Source organism: Carcharhinus amblyrhynchos, chromosome 3 (assembly GCF_965287045.1).
Source record: "Carcharhinus amblyrhynchos chromosome 3, sCarAmb.v2.hapA, whole genome shotgun sequence".
Lineage (NCBI taxonomy): Eukaryota > Metazoa > Chordata > Chondrichthyes > Carcharhiniformes > Carcharhinidae > Carcharhinus > Carcharhinus amblyrhynchos.
In genome coordinates, this window is record NC_137326.1 from 72,082,312 (window position 1) to 72,097,806 (window position 15,495).

Sequence of the window (15,495 nt, forward strand, 5' to 3'; positions counted from 1 at the left end):
TACATCTGTTCAAAGTCTGTCCCATTTAGCACAATGTTAGTACCACACAACATGATGGAGGCTATTCTCAATGTGAAGGTGGGACTTCGTCTCCACGAGGACTGTGCAGTGGTCACTCTTATCGATACTGTTGTGGACAGCTGCAACTGTAGTCAACAGATTGAAAGGAAGAAGTCAAGGTATGTTTTGTTCTCTTGTTGGTTCCCTCACCACTTGCTGCAGATCCAGTTATATCCTTTAGGTCCTGACCAGCTCGATCAGTAGTGCTACTGCTGAGACACTCTTGGTGGTGGACATTGCCTCCATCCAGAGTCCATTTTGCACCCTTACCACCCTTGGAGTGCTTCCTCCAAGTTTTGTTCAACATGGAGGAACACTAATTCATCAGCCTAAGGAGTACAGTACACGGTAACCAGTAAGAGGTGTCCTTACCCATGTTTAACCTGAAGCCATGAGACTTCATGGGGTCCAGAGTCAATGTTAAGGACTCCCAGGACAACGCCCTCCCAACTGTATACCATGGTGCCTCCACCTCTGCTGGATCTGTCCTACTGTGGGACAGGACACATCCAGGGATGGTAATGGTGGTGCCTGGGGTGTTATCTGTAAGTTATGATTCTGAGAGAATGACTATGTCAGGCTGTTGCTTGACTAGTCTGTGAGACAGCCCTCTCACTGTTTGACTGTGTTATTATTGGGAAACTGCCTGTCATATGCCACATGAAGCTGGATGATTCAATAATGCTCACTATCTGTGCTTCAAGAAGAATGGACTCCTTTCTACGAAACTGAAGATCTGTCAACAAATTGGATTGAATGACAAGTCTGGGTGTCATAGCCCATAGATGGGTACACAGAATGGGTTTCTGTGATGGTAGCTGCAGTAAAGAAAGATAGCCAGAGCCTGCATTGAACCAGCTCATCTGAATAAAGCACTACTGAGAACCCCATCACCCTATGAATAAAGTTGAACAGGTTATAGCCAGAACGGCCAATTCTAAGGTCTTCAACGCCGGGATACAAATTGCCGAATTTGGCAAATCCTGCTGGATAAAGAATGCTCAAAGTTCAAAGTTCACTACGTTCATGTCTGCAGTGGGGAGAAACCCATTGCTCTGCATGCCCTATGAGATGTCTATTGGCAGTGAGGTTTTCTAAAGGTCTATGGAACAGCTCTTTGCAGGATAACGCTGTGAAGCCATCGTTGATGACATCCTGGTTTGGAGTTGCACAATGCAAAAACATGATACAAAACTGTGTTTGGTCCTTGGTTGGGATCTGATGGTTTCAGAAGAATGGAATCACGTCCATCATCTGGAACATAGGAAATGATTTATAGCTGGTTAGAAACGGCTTGGAATCTCAGAAAGCAGAATCCCTTGTTCCAGAAATCCAACTTGATTCACAATGCAACACTGAGTCTGAACTGGGTTTATTTTCTGTGCCAGAGCTCCTCCCGTCAGCCTAAAACTTGAAGAGCAGCCCTCAAATGGTCAACGACTGGCCATTTAAAAACTTCAATTGGGGCAGTGGAAGGTGGGGGGGGAGGTTGTTGGGGGGTGGGGGGGAGTTGGGAGAGGTGGCAGGTGGCAGTCTTGGGCTTGCCCGTCCCAGCCTCAAATTGTGGAGCAGTCAGGGCAGCTGGAAACTGATGGGATGGCCAGTCCACTCCCCTACCACCTCTGCCTCCCCCATGCCGTTTACACCGCCAGCAATGGCGTGTAAAATCCTGCCCAATAATGTTTCAAAATTTATTTGATGCTGCTGATTTCAAACTCACCAAAGTACTTTTCTTTTTGTTCTGTGGAACCTCTAGACTTTCTTGAACATTGATGATGTTAATCCTGATCATGGCTTTTTGATTTTGCAGATGATTCTGACGTGGAGTAGCAGAGACATTGTTACTTCCAAGTCGACACACTTTATGCAGTGAATTTACCTCAAGGTATGTTTTCACAAATGTTTTACCTTTCAGCTCCTTCACTGTTTCACTAACACTGATCAAGTTGTGGTCCTTGTGATCTCTTACTAAGGCACAGAGACTACAAATGCAGACTTCATCGTCCTTGCAGTAAAGCTTTAGAAATTCTTGGTGCTCTGTGCATTTTCCAGCTGTCATGTTCACAATGGGATCCATATCCTTTTAAAAGCCACATTTTCTTGATGTGGGATGAGGTGAACAGAGCACATTGACACTTCACATTTCATAGAATCCTAGAATCCCTGCAGTGCAGAAGGAGGCCTTTCAGCCCATCAAGTCTGCACCAATTCTCTGACAGAGCATCTTGCTCAGTCCCACCTTCCACTTATCCCCGTAGCCCCATGCATTTATAGAGTCATAGAGGTTTATAGCATGGAAACAGGCCCTTCAGCCCAACTTGTCCATGCTGCCCTTTTTTTTAAACCCCTAAGCTAATCCTAATTGCCCACATATAATATCCCTCTATATCCATCACACCAATGTAACTATCTAAATGCTTTTTAAAAGATAAAATTGTACCCTCCTCTACTACTACCTCTGGCAGCTTGTTCCAGACACTCACCACCTTTTTTACCCCATTTACCCCATTAATCCCCCCAACCTAAACATCTTTGACATGGTAAATCCATCTAACGAGCTCATCTTTGGATTGTGGGAGCAATGATGTGTAGATGCCAGCGTGGGACTGGGGTAAAACAGAAAGAAATCTCACAACACCAGCTTAAAGTCACAAATAAACCTGATGGACTTTAAGCTGGTGTTGTGAGATTTCTTATCGTGGGAGCAAACCAGAGCACCCGGAGGAAACCCACGCAGACATAAGGAGGACATGCAAAATCCACACAGACATTGCCCAAGGCTGAAATCGAACCTGAGTCCTTAGCGCTGTGAGGCAACAATGCTAACCACTATTTGTGCCTTGGCTAAAATAGTGGGCAAATGACTCTCACCCCTAATATGCCCACCAGAATTTCTACACTGAGGACTCTCACAGGAATATTTGCAGCTTTAAAGACTGTGTTCTGTATATTTCTGTTAAGTTACAGGGTTATCACAGGGACATGGAGCAATAGTGTGTAAATGGTGCCATAGTACAGGTCATCCAATCTACATGAATGGTGTGGCAGAGCCAAGGGTTTAAAAGGCCTCCTCCTCTTCCTAAAGTTTTTCTGGTCACACAGTAAGATTCATTTGAAGTTACAAACTAAAACAATTGTAGAAGGGGCATTAGGTTTTAACAGCAGTAAGTTGCTGCTTGACGCAATAACTGCAGTGAACCACATTCTGGGACATACCCAGCATTGCACTTCTGAACAATGCTTGTTAGTTGGGTGTTCTTGTCCAAAGCCCTTATCCGGAACCATTTTCGACACTCTGGGCAGGAGTGGAAACCAGTACAGGCATCTTTCCACATATTTTCAATGCAGGCTTGGCAGAAACTATTGTTGCAGTCAAGTATCACTGGATCAGTGTAAACCTGCAGGCAGATGGAACAGGTTAGTTCTTCCCTTAGAGAGCCTGGCTGAGCAGCTGCAGCCATGCTTCCCCTGGAAGGAAATGAATCTGAAAGTGATCATGTTTAAGCCGCATTGGGAGGAAGTGCCTTAACTCAGATAACACAATTGCGAAACATGCATCACAAATAATGTAGACAACAGTATAAATTACATGGATGTTTTGATAGATTAAGTACCAGATAGATTCCAGATGAGTACGTTTGTTGGACAACCTCACATTTCATGCAGAAGGTGGTAAAAGTGTACAACTCTTTCACAAATTTAGCTCAATATAAAATACAATATTACAAATCAAATGTAATATACATTTATCGATCTGTGACAGCTCTTTGCCCCTCCCTAGATTAAAAATTGTTCATCAAACACACTATTTCATGACGTCAGTGCGTCTCTTAACTAAACCACCATTGGACACATCGGTGCAGTGTTCATTTCCTCAGTCAGTCAGAAAGACATGGAGTTTTGATGCTGCGGTGATTGTCCCTTTAAGGGCAACATGGCAGAAGAGGGTCACCTGCTTTAAGAGACTGAGAATGAGTAATCACTCCAGGGGTGGAGCTCTCAGGCAGAACACAGTCTGAAGATATGTAGTGACTGGGGCCTTGGGTGGGGCCGCCAGTTTCTGTACAGTTTTTCCTTGTTAATAAACCCCTTTTGTGTTCCTAGCGAAGTCTGTAGCGTGCACCGTTACATTAACAATGAGGATAAAATTGATTATGAAGATACTGAGTGCGATAGTGAGATGTTGAAATATGGCCTGAGGAACAAAGAGGAACTGTGGATTGATCAGTACAGTCAGAAATTTAGAAATACGTAAAAAGAAATGAGGTGAAAAAAGCCCTCAAGTGCAAGAGCTGTAATTTTTGCATTTAAGGAAAAGTGGAACTGAAGTTTTAAAAAAAGAACAATGAGTTACTGCAAGTTTTCTTTTCTTAAAATAAAAGCAAACACAACACCGAGCAAAACAAAATGCCCATGGATCACTGAGAGAACTTACATTAAGTAAAAAAGAGAGTTTTCAAAGTTTAAAAAAGGTTCAAAGGAAGGCCTCATGCTCCTTATTTAAAGCAGGTGTGTCAGACTCCCAGCCTGCATTCAGCAGGGAGCAACTGGACAGCTGGCTGTGTACGGATGATGGTGTAAATGAAGTAACTTGCTGACGGGACTTTCACCCTCGTGGAGTGTTTAACCAGAAGGTGGAAGGAAGAGCCATCGCCCCAAACTCCTGACTGGACTCCAACCCTTAGCCCTGACCAAAACTTCGGCAAAGTTGAGGATCTATATGGGGGAAAGTGATGGGTATAACCATGTGCCAGTTGCTTACTGAAGGAACAGAGGACAAAGGACAGAAATATTGAAGAAGCCCCCAGATGAAGAGAATGATGTGGGTCAATCCACAGCACATGGACTACAGCGTTTCAAGAAGGCGGCTCACCACCACCTTCTCAAGGACAACTAGGGGTGGGCAATAAATGCTGGCCAGCCGGCAAAGCCCATGTCTCACAAATGAATGAATAGAGGCAATGCCTTATTCCAGAGGAAGAAATGAAGACTTCAAGGAACAGGCAGCACAGGACCTCAGAAAGAGAACACTGAAAGACTGCAGAAAGAGCGCGCTGAAAGGCCCCGGAAGGAGAACACTGAAAAACCCCAGTAGGGCAATGAAAGGTCCCAAAGTGAGGGCAATGACAAAAGACCCTAATAAGGAGGGCAACAAAGTACACTATATTGGTCAAATGAAGGGCAATGAAAGAATTGCAGAATGGGGACAAGTCAACACTTCGACAGAGTTGGACCCGACCAACATGAAAGCAAAAGTTTTGTAAACATTGGAACATTCAAGAAGTAGAGAGACTCTCCACCAGTCAGCGTAGTCATCAAGAAATGTTATTGAATCTGTAAACACTGAAGCTTCTGCCTGACCTGTTATAGACATAACTGATGTCCCGTGGGAACAAGTAGTAATGAATTGCTTGGGCCAGAACAGATATCTATTATTTGCAGTTCCTGTCAATGTCAACCCTATGGAAGCATCTCAGACCACAGAGGTAGGGGTGAATTGTGGACTGGACAGTGGGATCGGGGGATGTGGCAAAATGTGTCGTCGATACCTTGGGATGCTGGGAGATCAGAGCCCAAGACGAGGGAGAAATCTGAATTGGAGACTGGTGGACAATATAGGGAGCCACATGGTATGGCCAACATAGTCAATGTGGAACTCAACTTGGTTATATACATAGCCTCTTTAAAATAGTAAAACATTGCAAGGCATTTCACAGGGGTATTATGAGACAAAATTCTACATTGATGACCTAAAACTTAGGTGACCTGAACTTGGTCAAAGAGATAGGTTTTATGGGGATATATTAGAGGACGAATGTGAAGTGATAAAGCAGAGAGATTCAGAGATAAAATTTCAGAGCTTGAGGCCTAGACAGCTGAAGGTACTTCTACGAAAGGTGGGGAGATTAAAATCAAAGATGGTCAAGAAGCCAGAATTAGAAAGATTGAAGCTCAGAGGACTGAGGTTACAGTGATAGGATAGGGCAAGGCCATGGATGAATTTGAAATCAAGAATAAAAAGTTTGAAATATAAGTGATACTGTGGAGGTCAGCAAGCACAGATGTGATAAGTGGATGGGATTTGATGTATCAGGACATGAAGAGCAGAGTTTTGGATGGCCTCAAGCTTACAATGAGTTGAACATGGGAGATTGGCCAGGAGTTCATTGGGATAATCAAGTCTAGAGATAACAAAGCCATGGGTGAAGTTTTCAGGCAGCGATGGAGATGGGCAATATTACAAGGTGGACATTCTCTATGAACGGTACGCTTTATCTATATAGTGCACAAGAAACAATACTTTTCACTGTATGTTAATTCCTGTGACAATAATAAATCAAATCAAATCAGATCATTGGTGATCTTATTGTGACATGGATACATGGCCAAAAGCTCATCTTGAGGCCCACAATGGCCCCCAAGGTTGCAAACAGTCTGGTTCCACCTCAAACTGTTGCCAGAGAGACGAATGAAGTTGCTGACTAAAGGGTGGAGATTGTGATGGGAATCAAAGAAAATGACTCCAGACCCAATGTTTGTTTAGAGGAATTTTCTACACATCCAGTACTGGATGTTGGACAAAGCAGTCTGATAATTTCGAGACAGTACAAGGCTCAAGTGAGGTATTGGTGATGTACAGGTAGAGCTATATCCCAGCATGTGTTAATGTCTGTGGAACGATATGTCAGGAATCTGTCAGCAGCTGTGGAACTATGCTCCAATAAAAGTATCAATAGCTGTGGTATTGCACCTCAGGAAGAATTAGCACCTTAATAAGAGGAGAATACGCTGAAAAAATTATTAATAGACAATAGAATGGAATAAATCCACACATTTGGAATTCTCAATTTGTCAGGTTTCTTTGCCAAGAAATAGAAATGATCAGAGTGTAAGGGCCGGAATTCTCTGGTCTTGCACATGCTGCTACCACTGCCGTGAGAATGGAGAATTTGGCACACAGCCAAATCTCCATTCACTGCAGAGGACTGGAGAATCTCAACGTAGGCGAGGTTGGAGAATTCCAGCCAACGTAAAAGTAGATTCAGCCATTTGACATTTTTCGAGTCTGCTCCAGTGTAATTATGATCAATCCGATACTTTTTGCATTTTCCCCAAATCTCTTGCTTCCTTTACCACGCCATAAGCCATTGACCTCTGTGTTGGACATTATGTGAAGATCCACAACTCTTTGAAGTAGAGACTTACAAAGATACACAACTCTGAGTGAAGAAATCTTCCTTCATTTCAGTCCTAAATGGTGAACCTCTTACTTTCAGGCTGCGACCCCACCACATTCTAACCACAGTATTCATCCTCCAAGCAGGTAAATTCCAAAACAAATGGTTCAGGAGTCAGTCTGATTAGAGGTCCAGTGATATCACCACATAGGTCAAGTTATATATGTACAGGATGACATTACTTATCCATGCTTGGAAAGATGTCAGATAACTTACATAAGTGCAAAAGCAATGCACCACTCGATTCATCCTTCCTGCATGGAAATAATGGCTAAGTTCATGAGAGCACTTGTAGACATGACCATTGTGCAGCTAATACCTCGCTTCCATTGCAACACACACATAGATACATAACATCTGGGTGCTGCAGTGGACGCTCAGACTGAAACCAAGCAAGCCCAGCATGTTGTCACCCAGCCTTGGGCAGTAGCCCAACTACTGCCACCATGGCCACAAATACTCAAGAGGGTTGTCCGAGTCTCACAATCCAGCAACCAGTCCTCCTAACAGAATGCCAATATTGTTGAGGCACAACCCAGGGGAGAGTGGCAGTAGATCTATGGAGACAAAACTTCTCACGGGAATTCTGTCTCCCTGTGCAGTGATATGGCAGTATGAAACAAAGAACAAAGAACAACACAGCACGGGAAACAGGCCCTTCGGCCCAACGAGCCCGCGCTGCCATTTTAACATTATGAGTCCCCCCTCTACCCATGACCCTTGTCTATGCTTCTAGCATTCCACATTGAGGGAAGACTAATTTAGGGATAATTTGTTACACCAATCAGCCTATGGGTGCTAAATAATTGTGACTTCAGCCGCTGAAACACAATGAAAGAATTTAAATTTGCAATTAATTAACTATTTGCTCAAGTTTTGCAGATGAATATTGTGATGATTTCTATTTTCTTTCCAGTATGTTTCAGTAGGCTTCGTAAATCTGGCAGTCGTGAGATGATGGCTAAACCTTCAGAGTATCTGCTGAAGGCTGAGTTATGGTTGGCACATGTTTTCGGTTCATTGACAGGACCTAGCTCAAAAATAAACTCCCTTGGCATTTGGTTTCCTTTTGGATATGGATATCTGATCACAGTATTTCCATGTATAATATTGCCGACTCAGTTATGAATCACTACCAAAAATATTCTGGGTGGAATTTTCTCAGAAAATTCTAAATATCGAACGGTCAAAAAAAAGACAGTAGGTTTTCTCACTGTGCTTTTCAGCAAAGTAAACAATATGAATTTTCGGCACTCTGTGTGAAACAGGAGCTGGGATCATGCAACTCTTGCCAATAGGGGAGGGTTGACAGAGACTAATCTCAGTTGGGAAGCTGGCTGCTGAGCTCTTGGAATGCCACTGTGCAGGGGTCCCAATCTCTCCCAGCACACCAGGCGATCTCCTGTTACCACCTCGCCCTCCCCCCCACAGACATGCCCTCTGATCACCACTGCCCTCCCCAATCACCACCTCCTGTCCCTGATCACCACCCCTACAGAGCTCCCCCTGATCACCACCTGTCCCTGATCACCACACCTGTGGAGTTCCTGCCATTCATCACCCCCCCGTCTTCGATCACCATCCCTGCAGATTTCCCCCATCAATCACCACCCCTTTCCCTGATCATTATCCCTCTCCCTAATCATCATGCCTGCAGATTTCACTCTGGTCAGCACCCCTGTAGGATTGCTCTTGCCTCCCCACCTTATTGCAACCAAAAAACCTCGAGTGATTCACGGAGTAATGGACCGAATAGACCCACAGCCGCAAAGGAGAATTCCATATAAGCTTTAGTGATGGATACTCAGTCAATCACGCCAGGATGATGACACCAAAAAGGAGCACCCCACCATTCAGTAATGCAGAGCTGGGCCGTCTACTAGACACGGTGGAGAAGAAGCAGGCAATAATGTACCCTCCACAAAGGCGACGACACAGGGGTCAGGCTGGCAATTCAGCCTGCGCATTGAAATCCCTTTTCTCAATGAAGTATATTAAATAGTAATAATACATCTACAGTGGGTAGTCATCCAGGGCGGGATTTTCAAGTCATGCCCACTCTGAGACAGGGAATTCTTGCCCGAGGTCAACTAATTCTTAAATGGTCTGTGAGATTCTCAATCCCATGATTCACACGAGTGGGACTGAAACATTTACCTCCAAATTTCAGATTTCCCTGAATTGGATCGTAACATTTCCAAGCGAGACTCTCAGTATTGGATAGGAATTTTTTCAGGGCAAAAGACTTGGTAGTAATTTTGAGAGGGTAAGTCACCTACACTGCCTAGTAACCCCGAAGGGATAGATTGCCTAGCTCTGGGTGTAACCATGTATTGTCACATAAACATCATCAGACAAATTTATACTGAAAGAAGGTTAGATAGTAGACGGAATGACCAGAGCTTAGTCAAAGAGATTGGCTTTAAGGATGCCTTCAAAGGACAAGGTGGTGGTGTAGTGGTATTGTCACTGGACTAGTAATCCAAAGGCTGAGGCCCTCGTTCAAATCCTACCACAGCAGATGGTGAAATTAGAATTCAATAAAAGTTTTAAAAAAGTCTAATGATGATCATGAAGACATTATCAAAAGACCTACTTGGTTCACTAATGTCCCTTTAGGGATGGAAATCTATTGTTTTTACAAGGTCTAGCCTACATGTGACTCCAGATCCACAGCAATGTTGGCTTTTAAATGCCCTCAGGGATGGGCAATAATTGCTAACCCAACCAACGACACTCACAATATCATGAACAAATCTTTTAAAATTTAGAGAGGCAAAGCGTGGCTGCCAATGCTGAGAATAGAGGAAGTAAAAGAGAACAGAGTTGAAGGAATGCAAACTTTTTGTAAGGTTACTATCATTATCATGAAAGAAGTAATGTTGGGCAAATTAATGGGGCTAAAGGTAGACAAGTCTCCTGGTCCTGATAGAATGCACCCTCAGGTACTAAAAGAGATGGTGGGAAAAACAGCAAATGCACTGGTGGTACTTTATCTAAATTCACTGGACTCTGGGGTGGTTCCCGCAGATTGGAAAACAGCAAATGTGACATCACTGTTTAAAAAAGGAGGTCGACAAAAGGCAGGTAACTTTAAGCCGGTTAGCTTGACTTCTGTAGTGGGAGAATGCTTGAATCTATCATCAAGGAAGAAATAGTGAGACATCTGGATATAAATTGTCCAATTGGTAAGATGCAGCATGAGTTCATGAAGGGCAGGTCATGTTTGACTAATTTGGTGGAATTCTTTGAGAACAGTACATGTGCAGTAGACAATGGAGAACCAGTGGATGTGGTGTATCTGGATTTCCAGAACACATTTGACAATATGCCACACCAAAGACTGCTACATGAGATAAAGATGCATTGTGTTACAGGTTATGTATTAGCATGGATAGAGGATTGGTTAACTAACAGAAAGCAAAGAGTGGGGGTAAATGGGTATTTTTCTGGTTGGCAATCAGTGACTAATGGTGGTGTGCCTCAACGTCAGTGTTGGGACTGCAATTGTTTACGATTTACATAGATGATTTGGAGTGAAGGACCAAGTGTCGTGTGTCAAAATTCGCAAGTGAAACTAAGATGATTGGCAGAGCAAAGTGTGCAGAGGATGCTGACAGTCTGCAATGGGATATAGATAGTTTAAGTGACTGGGCGAGGGTCGGGTAGATGGAGTACAATGTTGGTAAATGTGAGGTCATTTATTTTGGTAGGAATAACAGCAAAATGGACTATTATTTAAATGGTAAAAAATTGCAGCATATTGCTGTGCAGAGGACTCTGATGTCCTTGTATAAGAATCTCAAGGAGTTGGTTTGCAGGTGCAACAGGTAATTAAGAAGGCAAATGGAATTTTGTCCTTCATTGTTAGAGGGATGGAGTTTAAAAACAGCGAGGTTTTGTTGCAGCTGTATAAGATGCTGGTGAGGCCACACCTGGAGTACTGTGTACAGTTTTGGTCTCCTTACTTGAGAAAGGATATACTGGAACTGGGGTGGGTGCAGAGGAGATTCACTAGATTGATTCCAGAATTGAGAGGGTTGGCTTATGAGGTGAGGCTGAGTAGATTGGGGCTATATTCATTGGAATTCAGAAGAATGAGGAGAGATCTTAAAGAAACATATAAGATTATGAAGCGAATAGATAAGCTAGAAGCAGAGAAGTTGTTTCCATTGGCAGGTGAAGCTAGAACTAGGGAGCATAGCCTCAAAATAAGGGGGAGTGGATTTAGGACTGAGTTGAGGAGGAACTTCTTCACACAAAAGGTTGTGAATCTGTCGAATTCCCTGCCCAGTGAAGCGGTTGAGGCTACTTCATTGAATGTTTTTAAGGCAAGGATAGATAAATTTTTGAACAGTAAAGGAATTAAGGGTTATGGTGAGCGGGCAGGTAAGTGGAGCTGAGTCCAAGAAAAGATCAGCCATGATCTTATTGAATGGCTGAGCAGGTTCGAGCGGCCAGATGGCCTACTCCTGCTCTTAGTTCTTATGTTCTTATGTTACAGAGATAAGGAGGAACAAGGCCACAAAGGGATTAAAACACAAGGTTGAAATGTTATAATTTAAGGAAATTGTGGGTTTGAAAACCCACGTATGTCATCTAGAACAGGGTGAAAGATAATTTGTGCAGCACAGCGGTCGGATTGCTGAAGTATGGATCAACTAAAGGTTTTGGAGGATGAAACGTTATCCAGAGGAGCACTGAAATAGTCATGACTGCTGATGACAAAAGCATGGATGATGGTCTCAGCAGCAATTTGGCCAAAACAGAGGCAGAAGCTGGCAATATTTGTGTGATGGAGAGCCGATGGGTTGGACCCTCATTTTGGGGTCGAATAGAACATTGAGGCTGCATATCTGAATTCAACATGAGACACTGACCAGAGAGGGAGAATTTCCCCACTCATCTGATGAAGGAGCAGCGCTCTGAAAGCTCGTGTTACCAAATAAACTTGTTGGACTTTAACCTGGTGTTGTGAGATTTCTTACAGAAAGGGAAAAGGAATTAGTGACATGAACAGCAGGCAATGGTTCTGTACTTGAAAATATTAAACTGAAAGAAACGTTTAACAAAAGGAAGTGGTGTTGGAAAGAGGATGTGGGTGATGAAGTGAATTTCAGATGGTAAAGCACAATCTTTAAAATAGAAACAAAAATCACTTCATAAAACGCGAAAGATGTACAGAGAACCAAAGGATTCCATAGAATCATGGAATCCCGACATTACAGATAGAGGCCATTTGGCCCATCGTGTCCACACATCCAGACCCTATTTTACCATTTTGATTCAAAGCGCTGGGCGGACTTGAAACTGGGAGTGTTTCAGATCCGACTTTTAGATCTATTCTCAGGCATCCTCACAAGCACTCTGCCTGAAAAAATATCAGCAATTTCAAATGTAAGCGGGGCTTAACACACCCAAAATCCTACAGACCCGATTGGCGCCTCCAACTGCGCCTGCACAGGAAAAAGTATGATAGCATGCTGCTCCCCTGCCACATCCCTCCCGGGCTGGATAACACCTCCCCCAGCCCCCACAGACATTGCCCCACCCCCACAACATTACTGACCCTCTTACCTCACCCACCCCCCACACCTCCACCACACAGACCGATTGTGGGCACCTACCCCCCCCCCCCCCCCCACCACTGGTCTCAGGCAGAGTGACAGCAGACTCCACATTCCCCATAGCTGATCTGGGCGGCTCGATAGCACAGTGGTTAGCACTGCTGTTTCACAGCTCCAGGGACCTGGGTTCAATTCCTGGCTTGGGGCTCTGTCTGTGTGGAGTTTGCACATTTCCTTTTGTCTGCTTTTGTTTCCTCCGGGTGCTCCGGTTTCCTCCCACAGTCCAAAGATGTGTGGGTTAGGTTGATTGGCCATGCTAAAGATTGTCCTTGGTGTCCTGAGATGTGTAGGTTAGAGGGATTACCGCGTAAAATATGCAGGGATGATGGGGGTAAGGCTTGGGTGGGAATGTGGTCGGTGCAGACTCGATGGGCCAAAGAGCCTCTTTCTGCACTGTAGGGTTCCATGATTCTATGATCTCAGGCAGAGTGCACCAGGCCACCCTTCCTTCTCACTGATCTCAGGCGAAGTGGAAGTGTACCGTCCCCACCCACTTTCCTCCTCACTGATCTCAGGCAGAGTGGCAGCGGACCCCACATCCCCCTCACTGATCAGAGTGGCAGCGGACCCTACATTCCCCCTCACTGATCAGAGTGGCAATGAACGCTCCTTCCCCCTCACTGATCTCAGACAGATTGGCAGCAGACCCCCCCTTCCCCCTCACTGATCTCAGGCAGAGTGGCAATGGACCCTGGTCTCCCCCAACCAATCTCAAGCAGAGATTGGACCCACCTTTCTCTGCCCCACCCCCCCACCCCAACCGATCTCAAGCAGAGAGACATCAGAGGCTCGGCACTTACTTCCTCACTAACTGGTGCGCCCAAATCAGACTTTTGTGGAGCATATCTGTTTCGCGCCAATTCTGGATGGGCGAATGCGGTGGTAAAGGGGGAAGTGCCAGTAAGGTTGCAGCCCATTAAGTCAACTTAAATGCATGCAAATGCATTTAAATGGCCATTGTGCCTGTTTCAGGCATGGTCCAGATCGTGGCCATTTTCGGGCCTTGGTAAAGGGGGAACCGACACGGAGGCGAACGCGGATCATGATCCTTGCCTCACACCTGACTTTACCAGGTTTTTGTGCCTGAAAACGGGCACAACTTGATGATAAAATCGGGGCCTAAGTCTTCAAAAAAATCATCTTACCCAGCCATACCCTCTGCACTTTCCCTATAACCCCGTGCATTTACCATGGCCAGTTTTTCTTTATTCAGTCATAAGACATGGGCATCACTGGCCAACCAGCATTTGTTGCCCATCCCTAATTGCCTTTGAGAAGGTGATGATGAGTTGCCTTCTTGAATCACTGTAGTCCATGTGCTGTAGGTTGACCCATCCACAGTGTTGTTAGGAAGGGAAGTCCAGGATTTTGACCCAGTGATTGTGAAGGAATGGCAATGTATTTCCAAGTCAGGACAGTGAGTGGCTTGGAGAGGAACTTTCAGGTGGTGATATTCCCATATATCTGTTGCCTTGTCCTTCTAGATGGTAGTGGTCATAGGTTTGGAAGGTGCTGTCTAAGGAAACTTGGAGAGTTCCTGCAGTGCATCTTGTATATGGTACACACTGCTGCTACTGTACTTTGGTGCTGGAAAGAGTGGATATTTGTAAGTGTGTTGCCAAACAAGTGGGCTGTTTTGTCTTGAATGGTGTCAAGCTTCTTGAGTGTTGTTGGGGTTGCACCCATCCAGGCAAGTGGACAGTATTCCATCACACTCCTGACTTGTGCCTTGTAGACGGTGGACAAACTTTAGGGAGTCAGGAGGTGAGTTACTCGCCGCAGTATTCCTAGCCTCTGATCTGCTCATGTAGCCAGTGTGTTTATATGGCAAGTCCCTTTGAGTTTCTGGTCAATTGTAATCCCAAGGATGTTGACAGTGACACTAACACAAAAGTACATCAAGAGGCAGTGGTTAGATTATTTCTTATTGGTGAAGGTCATTGCCTAGTATTTGTGTGGCACAAATGTTACTTGCCACTTCACAGTCCAAGCTTGGATATTGTCTGGATCTTGTTGCATTTGAATATGGACTTCCATGCCCTTCCATCCATGACAAAGCAGCCGCTTAATTGATAGCTCATCCACAAACATTTACACCCTCCGCCATCAAAGTGCAGTGGCAGCAGTGTGCACCATCTACAAGATGCACTGCAGAAATTCACTGAGGCTCCTTAGACAGCACCTTCCAAAAATCACAGCCACTACCTTCTAGACGGACTGGAGCAGCAGATACATGGGAACACTGCCACTTGGAAGTCCCCCTCCGAGCCACTCACCATCCTGACTTGGAAATATATTACCGTTCCTTCACTGTCACTGGGTCAAAATCCTGGAACTCCCTCCCTAAAAGCACAATGGCTGCAGCGGTTCAAGAAAACAGTTCACCACCATCTCCTCAAGGGCAACTAGGGATCGGGATGGGCAATAAATGTTTGCCAAGTAAGCAACACCCACATCCCATGAATAAATTTTTAAAAAACACTCTCAATATGTTCTGCTAGCTACAGGAATCTATATTCATGAACCCAAGAGTCACTCTTGCAAACTATGCAATTAAATCAATAATAAAA

The 15,495-nt window shown here is 44.5% G+C and overlaps 1 pseudogene; it reads right to left on the minus strand.

Moving 5' to 3' along the window:
* Positions 1–1,287: 1,287 nt before the first annotated feature.
* LOC145341201 (E3 ubiquitin/ISG15 ligase TRIM25-like) lies at positions 1,288–3,521 on the minus strand (annotated as a pseudogene).
* Positions 3,522–15,495: the final 11,974 nt, after the last annotated feature.